Here is an 18542-nt window from a genome sequence, read left to right as displayed (position 1 = left end):
ACAATTATGAAAAAATCTGCTATAAACATTCATATATAGGACCCTTTACACACAGATGTTTTCATTTCTTTTGAGTGAACACCTAGGAATGAAATTGCTGGATCATATGTTAAAGATATGTTTACCTTATCAGAAACCGCAAGACTGTTTTCTAAAGTGATTGACATATTTCATAAACCTAATTCTAAAACTACAAAACCTCTAAAAGAGAATGTGGGACAAAGTCTATATAATTTTAAGTTAAGGAAAGATTTCTTGTAGATAGGAGAGGAGAAGCACTAACCTTTTAGAAAACACACAAACTGGAGTCAGTCAAAACAAAACTTTCACTCTTTGAAAGACATTATTAAGAAAATGAAAAGACCAGCCGCAGACTAGGAAAATATTTGCAAAACACATATCTGACAAGGGATGTGTATACAAATTACATAAAAAAATTCTCACAACTCAAGAAAAGAAGACAGCCCAATAAAACTTGGGCAAAAGATTTGAATAAACACTCATCAGAGAAAAGATACAGACAGCAAATAAGAACATGAAAAGGTCTTCATCATTAATCATTAGGGAAATGCAAATTAAAACCATAATTAAGTACTTCTATACACCTTTTATTATGCCTAAAATTTTTTAAAAAGTGCAGGTGGAGATAAAAAGCGACTGGGACATACATAAAGCTTCTTGACCTCTTTGTATTTTGTTTCTATTGACAGACAGATACTTGTGAGAGAAGAGTCTTCATTTGAGAGATAGAATATTTTCCTCTACAATATTGCTCAGGGATTTTTTAGAAACGAGCAGACAAAATTCTCCCACTTTTAGTGAACTTGTTTTGCTTAAGACACTTCTTGAAGACCCATTGATTATAATCAGTTTCTGTTGGAAATCAAGGTTCTCTAACTACTGTCTATAGTAGATATGTTCAGTTTGAAAGAGAGATAGACAGAGAGAGAAAGAAGAAGAAAGAGAGAAGGAAGAAGCAAGGTACAGACAAAGTTAGAGAGAAGAAGATCTTATTCTAACCCAGAGACTGTAATAGCATGGAGCTACATGTCTCCACTGGAATTTTGAATCTGTGGGTCCTGAACTATCCCAATACTATGAGAAATTTTTTAAATTTTAAAACTACGTCAGTGTTAACAGATTGTCTTACTCCAGATGGACACCATTTGACCTTTCCCTTTTCTTCAGTTATTTTTTACACAATAGATCTTTGGGTTACACATTACATTTTAATCATCTCTACTCAGTGCATTGGCCAATAACTGCATGCTCAAAAAGGCAAAACTTTTATTATATGGAATATCAAACCCTAGAGGTACCAAATTAAGAGTTCCAATTAAAAAAAAAATCATTTCTATATACCTAACCCCCATCAACATGGACAATTCTGCCTGAATGGAATTTGGCAAGAGTTGTTTGGGCACTTACATAACCCTCCATTTGCTTCCCTACATATGTCCCCACTGATACCTACTGCCGGGCTAAGCAGAATTTAGATGAGGAGTTTGCAGAGTCAGGACTGAAAAGCAGCATGTGAGCAGCAGGTTGAGTTTCTGGTAAACACCCAGGTCACAGGGGTGGGTGAGGGCAGCCAGGGGTCAAGGAAATTCAGAGCCAAGTGGGGCAGATGCCAAATCCCATGGTCAAGAACTGGAGCCAAGGAGACATCAGGAGACCAGGAAGCATCCACAATGACATAACATACGCAACAGTTTCTAGAAAGATCCAATTCTGCAGGATGCTCCAGGAAACTTTTATTGGTTACCCTGCCTGAGCCAACTCCTCTAACATCATCAGGATGCTATCTTGACTATAAAACCCTAAGCTCACTGCATATCTTTCCGTTATTGCTTTAGGTGTTTATAATGATTATTATCTCTATCAGGAGCACAACACTACCGCTAGCTTTATACCTTCATCACTTCTTTCTTCAACCCGATCCTTGTAAACTCCTCAGATTCGTGTCCTAGTTCCTTTCACGTGTCTCTTCTGGCCATATGGCCATGTGACAAGAGGAGACGCTTGATGAAATATTTGTTGACTAAACGTTTTCACTCCTCGCTAGAAAGGTAATTCTATGTAGAAGAATCACAGCTATATTCAGAAGATACAGTCTGGATTCTAGCATGTTTCACTAAATACCTTGGGAATTGCCTACATTTTAGGAGCCTCAGTTGTCCTATCTGCAAACTACAGCTAAATCATACTTGACCTACCTGAACATAGAAAATTAGACCCAAACTTTATCTGATAGCCACAGAAATGAAACAGACTTCTGGAATAGTAGAAGAGATCTACATTAGTGTTTGGGAGAATTGGATTCTAGGTCCTGAATCCTCCCCTGTGGAGCTGTGCCACTGTAGAAAATATAGCATGTGTTTATGTGTCATTCTACTGCCAGAGACTGGGGGAAACAAGAAAAGCCTTCAGAACGAACAGTACCATTAATCCCACCCATTTTAGTGAGACGTCTGACAAACTGCTCTCCATCACTGTGGACTCATCGATCTTGGACCTACATTACTCCAGTTCATTAACTTACATGAAAAGTGGCAAAGTCCAGAGGTGAGATATGAGAGTTTATAATGGCTCAGAAAGAAATCACTGGAAGAAGGAGCACATATAGAAAAATCAAATTAATTGGTCAAGGAGCCCAACTTCACAGTTCAGTTTCATGATGACATGCTGATCTAAATACAGTTCTTCTCTCCTAAATGCTCTTTTAATCACCAACAAAAGATTACATGTAAGAATGTGAAGAGAATAACATGAGGACATTATACACGGACACGTACTATCACTAGACAGGAAAGTGAAGAATTTCTTGATGACACCAAGTGGATATCACCCATTACTAAACTCAAGGAAAGCAAAGTTACCCTAAAGATGAAGTGTAATATATTTCTTTAGGAGAATAGCCCAAAACTCAAGGTTGAAAGAAGAGGTGACAGGGAGGTCATGTGGAAGAGTGCAGAGTAACTTCAAGAATTGCCCTATTCCTAGACACACCTGACCGTAGCATCGACACCATGCCTGGACATGGTGTGGGCTGACCACTAAGAACAGTGGGAATTTTGCCAAAGCAGACTTCAATTATTGGTGTTTGAAGATGAAGAAAAGATAAATAGTTCTCCAGCTAACTTCCAGCCAAATACACAGACAGGGTAAGATGACTCAGCACAGCAATAAAACCCGCAGAAGCTTTCATTTCTACAGTAAATCCTTCCTTATACTCTTACCACTGAAAACTGAAATTCAGGCAGGACACAAACACCCCTAATATCCTATCATCAGAAGATGGAAGCTTGTTTGGTTTAGAAAGTAGACACCAGGAGAAAACTGGAGAATTTTGACAATTCTACTATAGCCAGGAAATGAAAAATGACTTCTCAAAGCATTAGTTCTTGGTTGTCCAATAATAATAATGATAATAATAATAAATAAAACCAACACAGACCAAAAAACCAAAGTATTGGTATGGCCAAAAAATATGCCTATAGCAATGCAAACTGTTTTTGTAATAGAGAGAAGGTAAGCACATTTTCCTGTTGACACAGTGACAAGGACTCAGCTCAGTGCTTTATGGGGGAAATCCATGTCAGCTGCAAAACATGGAGTCACACCATCAATCCCAAGAACTGGCACTCTTGTCAGATAATGTGACATTGGAGGACACTCAATATCCTGAAAAGAAGCTCAAACAAAGACGATAATTACCTTTCTGTAATGAAACAAGGTTAATACAAGAAAGTAAAAAGAATGTTAGCATTCTCAGTGGAAATTAAAACCATATTGCATCCATAAATCAAGAGCAAGATGCAACAACAAATGAATCAAAAAGAATCAATGGAATTTTTAAAATGTAACTGCTGACATTTTAAAACATTCAATCTTAGCCATGAAATATATGGTGGATGCAGACTTGTTTTCTCTCTTCTCCAATAGTGAATGAGTCTTTCATTCTATTAAAAAATCTATCCAATCACATGCGCTCTGTAGCAAATTTCCTCCCAAGGGAAGTTGGATAACAGCAACAATGAAAAAAAAGTACATTAATATTTTGAACAAATATAATAAATAAAAACAAGCTTTTTAAAAAAGAAAAACTAATAAAATTGAAAATTTCTTGCAAACATTCCCAAGAAAAAGAAATTAGGGGAGCAAAAGTAGCCATAGTGACAAAGTGGGTCAAATGTATGAGAATAAATTACAACATTATATCAATAAATTTGTAAATACAAATATTTTGTTGGAAAACACAAATGACCAATCTTACCTAACAAAAGATTTAGAAAGCCTGAATAGATCAAAAACAAGGACATCAGACCCATAAGACTTTACAAATAGGTTTTAGCAAAAGGTGAATTTTTTTGTTGCTGTTTCATAGCATAGAAAAACATAAAACCTTTCAAATATTTTTAATAAAGTTGCTATAACTGTAATATATAATAAAGGTGGCATAAACTAAGATCAATATCATGTACATATAGACAATACAGATGATTTATTAATATCCTAAAATTATTAGCTCATAAATTCCAACAGAAGTAGTAAAATACTGTATTAAGGAAAAAGTTGTTCATTTATTCAAGAATGTAAGAATGTTTCAATATTGAGAAATCCAGTGATGTAACTCATTGCATTACTCATTAGTAGACAATGCTAAAATAAGGCATTTAATAAGATTAAGCTTTCATTGCTAATCAATAGCTCACACTAATCATTTCTATTATTAATTAATGTTCTGTAAGCCCTTGTTGATGCAGTTTGTTAAGAAAGTAGATTAGAAGTATAAATATTGAAATGAAAGAATAAATGTTGTAGGAAAACTATCTACCTGGAAAACAAAAAAATATTAAGTGGATTATTCTAATATTTATTAGAATAACAAGGTTTTACAAGGTTGCCAATTTTTTTTTAAGATTTTGTTTTATTTATTTATTTGAGAGAGAGAGTACACACATGCATGTGAGTCAGGGGGCAGGGAGAAGAGAGGGAGAGAGAGAATCTTAAATGGACTCTGCACATGATCTCACAACCCTGAGATCATGACATGTGCAGAAAATCAAGAGTCTGTTGCTTAACTAACTGAGCCACCCAAGTGCCCCCAAGGTTGCCAGATTTTTTAAAAATATATACAAAAATCAATAGCACTTAAGTAATAATTATCAATTATATCATATCAAAAATATTTTTAAACTCTATATAATATCTAAGGTTAGACCTAACATGAAATACTCAATCAAAAGGTAAAAATATAAGGTAAAACACAAAAGTAGGTTGAATAAAAGGCTAGGTGTTGCACAGTGTAAAGACAATGTTATAGAGACTGAATTTGCCAAATATTTGTATATATTCAATATGGGTTCAATCAAAATTGCTGCTATATTTTCTGGAAATATTTTTTTAAAAGATTTTATTTATTCATTTGACAGAGATAGAGACAGCCAGCGAGAGAGGGACCACAAGGAGAGGGAGTGGGAGAGGAAGAAGCAGGCTCATAGCAGAGGAGCCTGATGCGGGGCTCGATCCCGAAACGCCGGGATCACGCCCTGAGCCGAAGGCAGACGCTCAACCGCTGTGCCACCCAGGCGCCCCTGGAAATATTTTTATCTTTTGTTCTAAAGTTCACCTGCAATAATAAATGGTCAGCATACGCAAAAAACGCTGATTTTAAGAAGTCATTTGAAAATTTATATCAAATCATGGTATGTCCCCTTTGAAACACTCCCATGGCTGGTTCTTGTTTAAATCCAAATGCTTTACCCTGGTAAACAAGACCACATTTCCCCATCCATTCCCTGTACTTTCATTCTGTGCTATGCATTCACACAGACCTGTGACGTGAGCTCCTGTTGGAGGCAGAATAATGAGCCCCCAAATATGTTCATATCCTCATCACTGGATCCTGCCGATATGTTTGCTTATATGACAAAGGGGAATTAAGACTGCAGTTGGAATTTAGGTTGTTAATCAGCTGACCTCTTCCAAAAGCATCCTGTCTCAACCAGCCTGGAGACACTCCATCTTATTTCCTTTCTAGAACTTAGCACAATTTGTAATTACATTTCATCTTTGCTCGTTATGATCTCTCTTCTACACGAAGTTCCAAGCAAAGGCCTTTTCTGTCTTGCTTCACGCTATATTCCCAGGTCTTCACACAGTGATTGAGACATTATATAAGGAACTGTTTAAATAATGACTATACTATGAAGACACAATAATAAAATCATAGGATAATGGTACACAAAAATATATAGAAATCAACAGACAAGATCAGAGCTCAGAGACAGGAGCACAGATTTATGAAATTCCAGGATACAATAGAGATTTTACTTTAAATCTGTGAGTGAAAAAGTAGACGAGCTAGTATATTGTATACAGTAATTAGAGTAACTTTTTAAAAAATATTACACACTCTCTTGCTATGCTCTGGGTATATATAAGATTTAAATGTAAAAAACAAAAGAATAATTTTATAACTTTAGAATAAAAAGGCCTTTTTTATAATGACATGAAACAGAAACTATTAAGAGAAAAGATGATACATTTGAGAACCTAATAATTTCAATGCTCGAACATCAAATACTCCCATAAACCAACCTGAAAAACACCATAAAGAAAATTGAAATGCAAAGGAAGAAATTTTTGCAATGCAGTTTACAGACAGTAAGTTGTAATACAAAATATTAAAAATGCCTACAAATTAATACAAAAATTTATTGATAGTCCTAGTTTTAAAAATGGAAAAGAACAGGAAGAAACAATGCATAGACTTTCTAATAAATATGAAAAGACAAGCAAAGATAATTTAAAGAATTGGCCAATAAACAAATAATAAGATGCTGATCCTTAAACAGGAATCAAATAAATGCAGGTAAGAAGGAGACATTTTTCCTGCATCAGGCTGAAAAATATCAAATATACCCAGTTGAAAATGGGAAGGACTAAGCACTCACAAGTATTTAAAAAGGGTCAATTGATTCACCAAATTTCATAATACCTATCATGCATTTTTTTGAAAAGGAATATTTTTTGGCCATACCAACCCTTTGATTTTTTTTTTTTTGGTCTGTGTTGGTTTTATTTAAAATTTATTAATATTTTTATTATTATTATCATTATTATTATTGGACAACCAAGAACTAATGCTTTGAGAAGTCATTTTTCATTTCCTAGCTATAGTAGAATTGTCAAAATTCTTCAGTTTTCTCCTGGTGTCTACTTTCTAAACCAAACAAGCTTCCATCTTCTGATGATAGGATATTAGGGGTGTTTGTGTCCTGCCTGAATTTCAGTTTTCAGTGGTAAGAGTATAAGGAAGGATTTACTGTAGAAATGAAAGCTTCTGGGGGTTTTATTGCTGTGCTGAGTCATCTTACCCTCGAGGCTACGGTCAGGTGTGTCCAGGAATAGGGCAATTCTTGAAGTTACTCTGCACTCTTCCACACGACCTCCCTGTCGCCTCTTCTTTCAACCTTGAGTTTTGGGCTATTCTCCTAAAGAAATATATTACACTTCATCTTTAGGGTAACTTTGCTTTCCTTGAGTTTAGTAATGGGTGATATCCACTTGGTGTCATCAAGAAATTCTTCACTTTCCTGTCTAGTGATAGTACGTGTCCGTGTATAATGTCCTCATGTTATTCTCTTCACATTCTTACATGTAATCTTTTGTTGGTGATTAAAAGAGCATTTAGGAGAGAAGAACTGTATTTAGATCAGCATGTCATCATGAAACTGAACTGTGAAGTTGGGCTCCTTGACCAATTAATTTGATTTTTCTATATGTGCTCCTTCTTCCAGTGATTTCTTTCTGAGCCATTATAAACTCTCATATCTCACCTCTGGACTTTGCCACTTTTCATGTAAGTTAATGAACTGGAGTAATGTAGGTCCAAGATCGATGAGTCCACAGTGATGGAGAGCAGTTTGTCAGACGTCTCACTAAAATGGGTGGGATTAATGGTACTGTTCGTTCTGAAGGCTTTTCTTGTTTCCCCCAGTCTCTGGCAGTAGAATGACACATAAACACATGCTATATTTTCTACAGTGGCACAGCTCCACAGGGGAGGATTCAGGACCTAGAATCCAATTCTCCCAAACACTAATGTAGATCTCTTCTACTATTCCAGAAGTCTGTTTCATTTCTGTGGCTATCAGATAAAGTTTGGGTCTAATTTTCTATGTTCAGGTAGGTCAAGTATGATTTAGCTGTAGTTTGCAGATAGGACAACTGAGGCTCCTAAAATGTAGGCAATTCCCAAGGTATTTAGTGAAACATGCTAGAATCCAGACTGTATCTTCTGAATATAGCTGTGATTCTTCTACATAGAATTACCTTTCTAGCGAGGAGTGAAAACGTTTAGTCAACAAATATTTCATCAAGCGTCTCCTCTTGTCACATGGCCATATGGCCAGAAGAGACACGTGAAAGGAACTAGGACACGAATCTGAGGAGTTTACAAGGATCGGGTTGAAGAAAGAAGTGATGAAGGTATAAAGCTAGCGGTAGTGTTGTGCTCCTGATAGAGATAATAATCATTATAAACACCTAAAGCAATAACGGAAAGATATGCAGTGAGCTTAGGGTTTTATAGTCAAGATAGCATCCTGATGATGTTAGAGGAGTTGGCTCAGGCAGGGTAACTGACACAGCTCTCCTCCGGGTCTAGCTTATAGGGTTAGTTTGTGAAGACTCTTAAAGAATGGGTAATATTTAGCTGAGAAAACGTGTTAGAGAGGGTATTCATGGCAAAAAGAATATGAGGGAAAAAAGCACCCAGTGAAATCTGTTTGTGAAATACGTAACAGATTGCAGAAGCAAAAACTCGGAGAGCCGGAGATGAGTAATAAAGAGACAAAAGTGGACGAATCTGCAGCGTTGAGATTGGGCTCTACCTCTTGAAAGTGAGAGGGAGACATTAAAGAGTTCCAGGTAAAAGAATGACATGGTTGCATTAACTGTTGTCAAACATTCTTTCTAACTCAAGTTCTATCATTCTGTAACACTTTATAATTGTACATTTCTTAATCATAGAGCAGCCAAATTTCACAATCGATTGAAGTTATATAGATTCTCCAGTAGTGTATTAATAGCAGTGTGTTTACACTGTTGGTGGGAATGCAAGTTGGTACAGCCACTCTGGAAAACAGTGTGGAGGTCCCTTAAAAAGTTAAAAATTGAGGTACCCTATGATCCAGCGATTGCACTACTGGGTATTTACCCCAAAGATACACATGTAGTGAAGAGAAGGGCCATATGCACCCCAATGTTCATAACAGCATTCTCCACAATAACGAAATTGTTGAAGGAGCCAAGATGCCCTCAACAGATGACTGGATTAAGAAGAAGTGGTCCATATATACAATGGAATATTAGCCATCAAAAAGAATGATTTCTCAACATTTGCAGCAACATGGACGGGACTGGAGAAGATAATGCTAAGCGAAATAAGTCAAGCAGAGAAAGACAATTATCATATGGTTTCACTCATTTATGGTACATAAGAAGTAGGAAGATTGGTAGGAGAAGAAAGGGAAGAAGAAAGGGGGGGTAAACAGAAGGGGGAATGATTGTCCATGGGAGACTATGGACCCTGGGAAACAAACTGAGGGCTTCAGAGGGGAGGGGGGTGGGGGAATGGGATAGGCCAGTGATGGGTATTAAGGAGGACACGTATTGCATGGTGCACTGGGTGTTATACACAAGTAATGAATCATGGAACTTTACATCAAAAACTAGGGATGTACTGTATGGTGACTATCATAATATAATAAAAATTATTATGAAAAAAATAGCAGTGTATTTAATAAAAAATGTTAATTATTTGATAATGTTAAGATTAATTCCATACCCATGATTTTATCAGATCACATCTGGAGAGTTGTTTTTATTTGGGAACAACTTATTTCAGGACAAATGTTATTAATCTGACTACATTCACAAAGTGTTCAATATTATGAAGGATTTAAAAAACCATGTCTGGGGAATAAAGTACTTTCTGTCTTCAAATTTTAAATAGCTGTCATATGAAAGAAAATCAGATATAGGCAATATAGCTTTAAAGCCTATAGATTTAAGATATACTTGTAATCTGTGAGCAACTTATAGGAAGCACAACTCCAGCTTAGTATACAAAAACAGAATGTGGCAAAATTTACGTTTTTCAAGAGGGAGCAAACGACCTTATGACATACAACCTCAAGCAGAGGTTGAAAGCAATCTCCTCTTTCACACTTGGGGCTGCCTTTTAGATGACATAAAGGAATAACCTGCCTTCTACCATAAAAAAACAAACAACCTTGTCCTCTTGCCATAGAAAAATGGAGAACACATATGAAAAAGTCAAGTTGAGACCTATAGATTTATCTTTTGCATATATATGAAAACTTCTTAGAATAATGGAAATACTAGATTTTTCCAAGCATGGACTCTTCCATGGTAGTATTAGAATAAATGCAATAAATGTGTTGTCAAATTAATTCTCTTTTAAAAATATTTTGTTTGGAAAACTGTATTCAGGTGAAGAGACATAAAACCACAAATGCTTTGTATTACTAAGAAAGGGGCAGGGGAGAAGCAAGAAAGCCACAATCAATGTATTGTGTAATTATCAATGGAGGACATGATACTGGTGAGCATTAAATAATTTGGCACCACAAGCCTCCAAATGACATTAACGAGAATAAATGAGAGACATCAAAAGGTTTTAGACATTCTACCTAAGTGAGCCTTTGGAATCTTATATTCCTTAACTATGCTTACGGAAATTTTCCTTGCACTTAGAATTTTCATTCACTTCTCAGTTAATTTTTTGGTCATGATTCTCTAATGAGGCAGCTTTTAAGAACCTCATTTCAAAGAGTGTAGCAAGAGGAGAAAAAAGTACAATTAAACTTATTATATACAGTGTTAAAGTACTTTACATGGCTAATTGTACCAAGCTAAATTCTGTTAAGACTAGAATATGAGAAATATTCACAAAACATTCCCATCCCCTTTATATTTCTAGAATAGCATCAAACATGGATTTTATGCTCTAAGGAGAGAAAGGATTAAAAAATATTGAGCACCTATGTGGGTTAAAGATATGTCATATATTTTGATATGGTTTATCTATAAACCAAGAAAATGTGTTCAGGTATGCTTTACCTATATTTATGTAATCCATTTGAAAATTTCATATAATATCCTCCTGGAAAAGATGGAGAAATGTGCTATGAATGATAATACAATTGGGCAAACATGTAAGTGAATTAATGACCCTGTCCAAAGGTAATGATTGATTGAACGTAAAGAGAGATTCTTTACGGCTTCTTCTCAGTCGTGGCTGTGCATTTTGAATGATAGCTTTGATTTAAATATTGTTGTCATGCTTATGGATTCCAAGGTGGTGGGAGGTACAAAGAATAGCTAATTTGATAGATGGCAAGATGACCTGAATTTATCAAAAAAAATAAACTTGGAACAGATACACATACCTATGCCTAGATTGTTAATTGTCTGTATAGGACAGGGGTACAGGAATTTTCTATTAAAAATTAAATGTGCAAGAGTCTTAGAGAATGCCAACTCCCATGGGGCTCAAATTGGATAGCTAAAGTACCCTTGAATTTTATTTAACTGAATCCAAAGTCTTCATCTGACTTTGTACAAGCTCATTATGCATCAGTAGAGTGACATGGCTGCCCAAAATGTTTATGTCATCCTGAAATGCATTTATAAAAATACTGTGCTCAGAATACAAGAACTCAGAATCAGTCAGCTCTAGTTTGCACCGTTCAGACAGTCCTGGGAGGTTTGCTCCACACAGTGCTGCTCTTAGAGGAACTTTGAGAAACTGGAATGCATCTGGAAGACAGAGATCTGCAGAGCACTACATATGTCTTAAAGAGACTGATGAACTGAGACTATTGATCCTGAGAAGGAAAACACTGGCATGTTAATTTAAATCCTCCAAGAAGCAGATGTCAAGATGGAATTGGATATCTAAGACATTTATTGGAAACTGTCTATGAAGGATCAAGAGAGAGACACCAGGAGTAGGGAGGAATAGTCTGAAGACCGTGACTCAGCACTGACACCTGGGAAGGACAGAAGAAAGGAAGGATTGTATAGCAAGAGCTGCAAAACAGGGTACAGTTCTTAAAAAAGTCTTGGCAAGACCTATGGAAAGTCCCCAAACCAAACCAAACTTGGCTCTTAACAAATCCTCTATAGGGCTGGAATGGCTTGGGTCTTGTATGGCAGCTGTGTTCAGTCACTGGGCAGGAGCAGCCTGGGGGAAAGATGCCCTCATCAGTGCTCCAGTGAAACCCAGGGTCTACACAGGGGACTATCAACCCGGTCAGCTCTTCCAGCAAGTTCTTCTAAGGCACACTTCCATGGCTGCTACACTTCGGGAGGGATAATAGCTATTTTTAGTTTTATCAAAGAGCTGTAATATGGACAAAGATCTAGATTTCTCCTACATGACTTCAAGGCACAGAAGAGGAACAAAGAGGGATGCCTGGGTGGCTCAGTGGGTTAAGCATCTGCCTTTGGCTCAGGTCATGATCCCAGGGTCCTGCCCCTCGCTGGGCTCCTTGCTCAGCAGGGAGCCTGCTTCTCCCTCCCCCTCTGCCTGCTGCTCCCCCAGCTTGTGCTCCCTCTCTCTCTCTCTCTCTGTCAAATAAATAAAAAGATCTAAAAAAAAAAAGAAGAGGAACAAAGAGATAAATATGACACTCAGACTTCATCAAAATATATACATTACATGGGACACCTGGGTGGCTCAGTCTGTTAAGTGTCTGCCTTCACTCAGGTTTATGATCCCAGGGTTCTGGGATCCAGTCCAGAAATAGGGTGCTTTCTCAGTGGGGAGCCTATTTCTCCTGTGCCTGTCATGCCCCCTGCTTGTGCTCACTCTCTCTCTGACAAATAAATAAATAAAATCTTTTAAAAAATACACATATCTATGCCTATATATATACACACACATTACATATATAATATATATTTATAAATAATTTCTAATAATAAGAGCTCAAAAAGGGAATGAATAGTTTTATGAGATAATCAGTAGTAGAGTCAGAAGATCTGTTAAGCCCCTTCTCAATCTTGAAGTCTAGTAAGATTTAGAATAAAGGCAGTAAGGACAGGAGAAACACAAACAATTAAGGAATATGGCTTGCTCAAACGAACCTGGATTCGGAAGCATTGATTTTTTTCTTTTATAATAATGGCACATCTTGCATTTTGGTAGAAAATAGTAAGAAATATACTAAAAACCCACTGCCTCTTATTAGTGTGACCCAATTCTCCCCCTGCGTGGGATTGAAATCAGAAAACTGGGAACTGGACTTAAATCATAGCCCTTCTGATCCCCAGTGTTCTGAAAAGCAGTAACGTTTGTCTTCCTTTTAATTATTTCTTTTAAGACAATCTTTACTTTCCTGCTCGGTCCTATAGCTTTCGTCCCTGCAGTGGAGTTCTGTAGATTTCAGTCACGTGATCGTTTCTGCTTCCTTTGCGGGATAAAAAATTAAAAAGCTTTTGGCACTGTGTATTTTCTCAGACCAATCACAGAGTTAAGTAAGCTACAGTAGAGTCCTGAACTTGAGAATTGAAAATCTGGCAAGCAGCCCAGAGTCTGTTTCCAAAAAGAAGCAGCTCTCCTAGGCCTGTACAAAGGAAGTGGTTGCCCTAGCAACAGCTTCTGATAAAAGAAAATATGGCCGACAGGTACACATACAGATTGCTCCGGAAAGAGGAAAATGGCTCAGCCGCTGCGGCACTCCCGAGTAAGGAGTCCTTGAGCAAATCTCGTGTTTTAAAGCTGAACCCCCTCATTTCCAATGGCAGACATTTTCCGTGTGATCTTTATCTAGGTCAAGATCAATGTGCTTCATAATTCGGCATTTTGTGGTGATGACTGAGAATGAATGGGCCTCCCAACCTGAACACAACCACCACAAATGATTGCCAAGATACATCAGCTAACTCCAAAGGCCACTTGCAAAAAAGCTTTGCTCAAAATTAGCATTGATTTTTTTTTATCCAGTCTCTAATTAAATTCTCTGATTATGTCCCAGTTTCTTTTTTTTTTTTTTTTAATTGTTGTACAGAACTAGCACTTTCATATGAAGCTTTCAAACTGCTCAGGGCCTTTGTTATTTTATTTTACATAATAATCTGTAATGTATGCTGTCGTACTTTTTTTAATTAAAAGCCACACATTTCTCAGTGTCCTGTTCTTTTAACTGAATATTTCCTGATACAATATTTTGTGGAAATAACTTTAGAGATTTTTATAAGAGGCTCCAAAGCAGCTATGGTCGGTAATACTGTTTCCTCGATTTTAAAGGATGGATGCATTTTTCCTGAAAAGCTTGCAAAGATTGCTTGTTAGTGTATCAGTTTCCCTAAAGGTATGCTTCAGATTAATCTGTTTAATAGCTTTTCCTGTAATTTATGAGTATAGTGTTAAGTATTCACTCATATAACAATCAGTAGCAGTGGTGTAGTAAAACAATTTGTAGTATCTGTACTTTCACTCCCCCCACCAAACAGCCAGTTTTATTTTAAAAAATTATATGACATAAGGAAAAAAGACCCAGATTCTTTTAGGACATCCGGGTCCTAACTCTCATGTTTCTAGTAGCTTATGAAATGGCAATAGTAGGGCCCTTCAGCTCTTGAGATTTTAGAGACGGCTTGATGCTTTTCATATAAATGACGGTTCTTCTGGCTGTGCTGTTCCATGAAGGTGGGCTTGCATTGTACCCTGAGCACAAAGCAAATGTTCTGTTTGGATCTAGCCATTAAATATTGATTAAAGCTTCTTTATCAAATTTTCTTTACAAGTGTTTTTGTTTTGTTTTGTTTTTCCTGCACAAACACTCCTGCTTTTTCCTCAGCAAATTAAATACTACCAACTTTAAAATCCTAGGTAAAGAGTTCATTTTGTACGGTGAATGAAGAACTCCAGTAGACATTACTCAGGGGCATTTTAATGCTTTTTGATCTGGCTGTTACTTGGATTGGAGTATGAAATCCCCAGGACAAACCTAAAACGCACAGAAAGAATGTAGCGATTGCTTCTTAAAAATGTAGACTAGCAAAGGGTAGGATAGATCAAAAATAGAAATGAGCAGTTATTCTTGACACTGGGGCATACTAGGATGATTTCAGAGTTTTTCATGATTAAATTGAAGAGTTCTCTAATATAATGTTTCTAAAATCCGAACAGAAACATTTTAAAGGAAAACTTATTAACCTACATACCCGCTGTTGATTTGCTGTACTTTGACTATACTTGTAAATGTGTATAAATATAAAACTAGGTATAAACATCTTATGTTCAGAAGACTTAGTTATAGAAACAAATTTACAAATTCAATATGAACCAAACTATAAAGCCAATAAAATTAAAATTAATGTTTTAGTGTGGTGAATCATCTTGTTGTGCTGAAATTTAACATTGGAAATTCGAATAATGTACTACTACCACATCATGGTTTCAAAAGCACTTGGCAAGCTTATGCTACCATGGCCATCTGCTAATTCAATTCACCTACCACTTTTCTCTACTTAACTCATGTGAAACCATTCTTTGCGTAGTGCTTCATGACATCACTTGGCCTTCACTTCTGGGAAAACATGGTGAACTTAAGTGGTCTAGTCTTTTTTTTTTTTTCCGCTTGCTGATGGCTATCAAAGATGTACCATTGGTGCGAATGTGATCCAAATATCAACTAGATATGAGATACGCAGGGCAGTTCTAGGGCAGTCATCCATGTGATCCAACCTATGACCATATGATCCAACATCAGTTTTTTCTCTGTAGTCATAAAATTAACAGAAAATCAAGAAATCATGGTTGAACACTCACAAAATCCCAGCTAGATAAACAGAAGCCTAGTGGATAACTATGTCCAAAATAAGTTATGCTTTTCTTGGTTTCCAAGGTAAGTAGTCTCATAACCCAATCTCTTTATGTACTTGCACTGTTGATTGAATAAGAAAGCAGCACTCCCCCACTTCTCTCCCCTTCTGGCCTCCCCATGAAGATCTGAGAAGAGCCAAATTCTCATTTTCACAGAGTAGCGACATGATTTTATGTTTGCCAACAAAACGGAAGTGGAGGACTGCTTTGGATTTGCTAAAAATGTGTTTTGGTTCCCTGATAAAAGTGATGGGTATGAAATGATAAATTGTTTGTACTCCCTCTTCCTCTTTGTTTCTGTCCCAATAAGGACGTTTTTTTTAATTACTGGAGATATCTCAGATACCTCAGATATCTCATAATCATGGGGGGCCAAGACATTAAGTGTGACAAAGAAAAAGAATAAAAAGATCCTGTGTACTTGGTGATTTCTAGATTTTTTTTCTAGATTTCTTGTTAGATAAATATATGTCAGTATGGTTTAAGCCCCTGTTAATCAGGAGTTCTGTTTCTCATAGCCAGAAGCCTTTCTGATACAGAGATCCTATATCATCTTCCAAATCCCACAATTTTTCATTAGGTGAAAATAATCATGGGGTATGGTATTGGAAACTTGATGAAATATACCTTATTTATTATTCCATGGGGTATTTCACACTATATTTTATGTTTTATGTTCCCCAAATTTTACATTATATTTGTTAGTTGTCTTGGTTCCAGTATTAACTACCTGTGCCAGGATGTAATGTTGATACTAGCTTGCAATAAGAAAAATGGCTCTTGTTTGCAGAAATTATTGAAATGGTTTGTAATGCTTGGTCCTGACCCTGAATACATTTCCACCCCCAACCCCAGGACTTTCTATTCTGTCTCAACACTGTAATCACACAATTGCCTTCTCTCATGTCTTAGGTGTGACATCCTCCCAACTTGGATTTTGCATATGCTGTTCCTCTACCTGGCATGCTCCTTCTGATCCACTCCTCCTCCCCCTTTATCAACTCCAATTTAGCCTTCAGATCTAAACTAAAGTTTTACTTCCTCAAGAAACCTTCCTGAATCTCCCAGCCTGAATCAAGTCTTTTGTTTGGTATATATAACTACAAAAAGCCAAATTCCTTTCCTCCTAAGCACTTACACCAACCTGAAAGGACATATTTATTACTATATCTGAATGTCAGACTCTACTACCAGACTTTTTGCTTGAAACCTATCTGCTTTTTGCTCATTAATGCATCTCCAAACTCAGCACAGTGTTGGGTACCTGCTAGGTACCTGATAAGTACTTGTTAAATGAATGCATAATTTAATGAATGAATAAATAAATGAATGGAAAACAGCAGGAATAGTTTAATGATATTTCTAAAGCAGTAGATTCTGAGAACTGATTGCCTCTACTGGTTGCAAGAAATCTTTATTTCAGTGTGTTTATTAGCACTACTAAGCTTCAGATCCATTATACTGATACGCGCATTTTTGTTCATTTGGCAATCCAGTGTCAGTGCTTTGGAAATTCAGCAAGGCACATAAATGAAATTATGATTCTGTATCTTAATGTACAGAAAATTAGGTTCCCTGTGAAGCATACTAACTTATCTATTACTTACAGATTACATTTCTTTCTTTCTCACTGCCCTTTTCTAAAACTAATCACGTTTACTTTAGATCCATCAGCGTCACCAGTGGAGCTTGTTTTAGAGGTCTTATGCATTACAAAATAAAAACTAAATATCCTACCTAAGATAATTTCAATGTCATAGAAATTTTATTTCCTTTTTTTTTTTTAAATAGGCTCCATGCCCAGCATGGAGCCTATTGCAGGACTTGAACTCATGACCCTGAGACCAAGACCTGAGATGAAATCAAGAGTCTGACACTTAACCAACTGAGCCACCCAGGTGCCCCAGAAAGTCTTATTTCTGTTGAGTTTGATCCTATGAAAAGAATGAGCCTTTTAAGATTTACAGTTATCAATGCAAAGAATTCTCACCATAAGTTCTTTTGTAAATTTCTTCAATGTGACTTTTTCTTCCATTATATCAGTTTGCAGTCTTAAATGAAAGTCAAATATATCACTGTTTAACTTTTCCCACTTACAGATATCTCTGAGACCCTTTACCTAATTCTTGGAATGAAAAGAACGTTGTGATTACTTCTAATCTCTTTTTAATGCAGAAATCAGGAAGGATATGAGGTAAACTAAAAATTGAAGAACAAAAAAGTTAAGATCTAAAGCTTAAAGAGTAACGTTTGCAAACTATATACTTTTAAAAATTATTAGTTTACATTTTGTTCAATATTAATATTTAGGAAATAGTCCAAATAGATGTGAAGAAAATATTCAGCATGATCATTGATACAGAGGAACAGAGAACACAGTTGTGTTATTTTTTATTTATTTACTTATATACTTATTTACTACTTACTTGTTTATTTATATGCCTCCACACAAATTTGGCATTGGCTCAGTTTTTGTGATACTAAATAAGACCACATTTGGTACCACATACTGAAAGCTAATAAATCTCCTCTTCATTTCATAATTTTAAACTTTATTCTATTTGTCCTGATTCTAAAGACCATCCAATTAGCCAGGTATTTTTGTTTAAAAACA

This window comes from Ursus arctos, unplaced genomic scaffold, assembly GCF_023065955.2.
Source record: "Ursus arctos isolate Adak ecotype North America unplaced genomic scaffold, UrsArc2.0 scaffold_15, whole genome shotgun sequence".
NCBI classification, from domain to species: Eukaryota; Metazoa; Chordata; class Mammalia; order Carnivora; family Ursidae; genus Ursus; species Ursus arctos.
Note: the sequence above shows the minus strand (reverse complement) of the source record.